This window comes from Schistocerca piceifrons, chromosome 1 (assembly GCF_021461385.2).
Source record: "Schistocerca piceifrons isolate TAMUIC-IGC-003096 chromosome 1, iqSchPice1.1, whole genome shotgun sequence".
Classification (NCBI taxonomy): domain Eukaryota; kingdom Metazoa; phylum Arthropoda; class Insecta; order Orthoptera; family Acrididae; genus Schistocerca; species Schistocerca piceifrons.
In genome coordinates this window covers 160,463,273-160,467,088 of record NC_060138.1, presented here as the reverse complement: position 1 = coordinate 160,467,088, position 3,816 = coordinate 160,463,273, and the positions used below count along the sequence as shown (strand labels likewise).

At 44.2% G+C, this 3,816-nt stretch overlaps 1 non-coding gene across 1 annotated transcript; it reads right to left on the bottom strand.

The window, feature by feature from the left end:
- Window positions 1-2,284: 2,284 nt before the first annotated feature.
- Window positions 2,285-2,359, bottom strand: Trnas-cga. The gene has a single exon. It is a non-coding gene; the product is annotated as a tRNA-Ser (tRNA).
- Window positions 2,360-3,816: the final 1,457 nt, after the last annotated feature.

The window sequence follows — 3,816 nt, the reverse complement described above, 5'->3', positions numbered from 1 at the left end:
TATCACCCAGAGAATGCTCTCCGACCTGGACCCTTGTGACGTTTGTTGCAGGCTATTTGCTTCCAGACGTTTCGTGCGTTAGACGCCAACGACCATCAGTCCAATGGAGCATAAAACGTGGTTCATCTGAGAAAACCATCTGTAAGCACTCAGTGGCTGTCCAGTTGCAATATGGTCGTGCAACTTCCAGCCTTTGTCGTCGATGAACAGTATGGAATGGTACATGAACGCGGTTCCTGCTGTAGAGGGCCATACACAGCAACGTTCGGTGAATGGTCATTGAGGAGACACTTCGGTTCATCTCGGTTGCTAGTTGCGCATTTATGCGCCCGTACACATCTCCACACCCGTCTTTCATCCCTGTCATCTATGGTCCGTGGTGCACCACAGCTGATTAGGTGTCGGTTTTGGATAGCGCCATTTTGCCATGCATCGTCTACTTTAACGATGGCGGCACTCGAAGACTTTACAAATTCAGCTGTTTCTGAAATGCTTCTACCCTTGACCCGAAAGCCAATGATCATTCCGCATTTCCGCGTCTTCCCTCTCCCTCACCCTCACCCCCCCCCCCTCCCCACCACTAAAACGCTTTGTATATGCTCCACTGTTAGTGTTGCCATCTCCGGTTTCTCAGTGGTTATTGCACGTTCTTGTCGAACAAAGGCGTTGGTTACATTAATAGGAATGGGCCGTGAAGTTCAAAACAAAAGGAGAAAAAGATCTTATAAAAACGCGTAGGGGGAAAAATCTTTTGACACGCGCGCTTGTGTTGGGAATAGTCAGTACTCAGTGGTATACGCAGTTGTAGTTCATTGGTCGTTTCGTAATATGTTTCTTCGTGACTGTACTCATTGTAGTGACTGTGATGCTGATCTTAGTTTCAACCAGAATTCAGTTTTGACAAGCGCTGAACACTGAATCGAAGCGCTGGAGATCTACAGTAATATTCTGCATTTCATCTTCATAAGGCGGTGATTCATCGAGTGTGGAGTAATATGTTGTCACAAAAGCTAAATGTGGGGAGATGCAATCGCACGAGTGATCATGCAAACAGGGCATTAGTTTCACTTTAGTATCGATATATGTCATGAGTTATGGATTAGAGGGCATAAGAAACATTAAAATTATCATTAATTTGTGCAAAACAAACTCCCCATAATATTGGCGAATGATATCTTGCAGAAAGACAAATGGCTTTAGTGACAGTGTGTAACCAACACTCTTAATGAAAAGTGCATTCTTCAAAGAAGTCCAGTAAGAGGGCCTCGACGTTTTTCTCAGATTAATACTATGAATTTCTTGTGCTGAGGGATGTATAGAGGCATTGGCCAGCGTGAAAGTCATACACAACGCATACACATTGTAAGGGTGTAAGTCTCGTACATTGATGAGCCAAATCATTATGACCTCTTCTACAATAGCGTGATGGTCCACTTTTAGAGCAATATATAGTAGGAATTCTGTGTGATGTGAGTCCTTGGTAGGTTTCGGAGGTACGTGGCAACAGTGTCTGCGAGCAGGTCACACAAATCTTGTAAGTTGTAAGCCTGAAGTTCGTGGGCGAAGATCAGGCCGACAGCATCCCGAATTATTTCTTACGTGATAATATCCAGCAAATTTGGCGACCAAATCATTAAATTGTGTTCACCACCATGCACATTAAAGGCACGCACGATTCTGGTCTTCTACACGGACTGTTGTTCTGCTGGAAGGTAACTGCTGGAAGATATGTCCATCGCCCTGGCCAAACTAGAAACGTGATTCATCTAGTAGTCGACACGTTTCCATTGAATCATTGTGCAACCACGATGATCCTGTGCCCAGTGCAATCATCGGTGACGATGTCGTTGGATCAGCTTCAAGTCATCCGTTGCAAGGTCCCATTTTCATCAACGTGCGCTGAACGATGTGCTGCGAAACACTTGTGCCTGCGCCAGCATTGTACTGTGTCGTCAGTTGGGCCACACGTAGCCGCGCATTCTGGTTTCCATATGGACGAAGCCTCGAACCTCCCCCGTTGTATTGTGATGTCTGTTGTATTGTTGGAGACAGGGCCGCGACTTTATTTTTTTGAGAGAATTTTAGAAAAGCGTGGTTAATCTATAAAACAGACGTCGTATAGAACCTTTTCTTGAATATGGCGCGCCTGTTTGGCATTCCCACCTGGCCAGATTAAAGGAAGACATAGAGGCAATTCAGAGGCGCATTGCTAAATTTGATACCACTAGATTAAATCAATCCGCAAATATTACCGAGGTGAAACTTTCTGGCAGATTAAAACTGTGTGCCGGACCGAGACTCGAACTCGGGACCTTTGCCTTTCGCGGGCAAGCGCTCTACCAACTGAGCTACCCAAGCACGATCCACGCCCCGTCCTCACAGCTTTACTTCTGCCAGTACCTCGTCTCCACGTCCCGAGTTCGAGTCTCTGTCCGGCACACAGTTTTAATCTGCCAGAAAGTTTCATATCAGCGCACACTCCGCTGCAGAGTGAAAATCTCATTCTGGATTACCGAGGTGCTTCGGGAAATCAAATGGGAATCGCTCGAGGAAAGGCAACGTTCTTTCAAGGTATACTACTGAGAAACTTTAGGGAACCGGCATTTGAAGCTGAGTGCAGAACGATACTACTGCCTCCAACGTTCATTTCGTGTAAGGGTCTGTCTAATCAATAGGTTCAACAATTGTTGGTCATTTTTACTGAGTTAATCTTATCAGATAAGAGAAATTAGGGCTCGGAGGAAGGCATACAGAAAATCCTTTTTCGTCGCTCTTTATGTGAATGAAATAGGAAAGGAAATGACTAGTAGTGGTACAAGACACCCTCCACCAGGCACCTTACGGTGCCTTGCGGAGTCTGTATGTAGATGTAGAAACGTTTCAATTCTCTTCTTTTCCGGCGTTCCCACAGACCAAGTTTCATAACTATACAATGGTCTATTCCAAGCGAACGTTCTCTGAAATTTCATTTTCAAATTAAGAACGCTGTTTGATACCAGTAGACTTCTTTTGGTAAGGATTGTTCCTTTGCCTTTGGTAATCAGTTTTTTATGTCCTCCTTGCTTCATCGGCCAGATGTCATTTTGCTTCTAAAGTAGCAGTATTCATTCTCCTCATGTACTTCGTGGTCCCCAAATTGTGATGTTAAATTAGCACTGATCTAATTTGTGCTGTTTCTTATCACTTTCCTATTTATTCTGTTTATTTAAATCCATAGTTTGTGCTTATTAGAATCTTCTTTCTAATCAATAGGTTCGACAATTTTTGATCACTTATACTGAGTTAATATTATCAGATAAAATATTAGCCATTGTCTTAAAAGAATACCCTGGTCGCGTGGGAGACATTCAGATGATATAGAACGGTACCTGGTTGTCATGAGAGTCGCTAACGCCAGTTATTGCGATGAAGGTTTCTGTATGTGCCAATTGGTTGCATGGAATCAGGTGAATAAAGTGAGTCGACGCGTAGATGTGACAGAACGCAGAATAGAACCGTCTTGTTTAAACATTTCCATGACGACACTATGAATGAAGGTGCCCGATTTATTGATATAAGAATAGGACCTGTCTAACATGCGTGCAAGGAATGACGTCCAAGTCGCAGGCACGAAACACGGTGAATGAACGTTTGTCGTAAAAATAGCCTATCTGGAGACGAGTGTCACGCATTGTCAATGAGTGTCGGTTACAAAACCGAAAGGAATCGCTGCGGTCAGTGAATACACGTCCATCTCCACCAGTTTCCGATGGAATACTGAGAAAGGAATCGCGTGTAACAGACATTTGGAACAGGTCACCTCGCAAAAGGCCATAG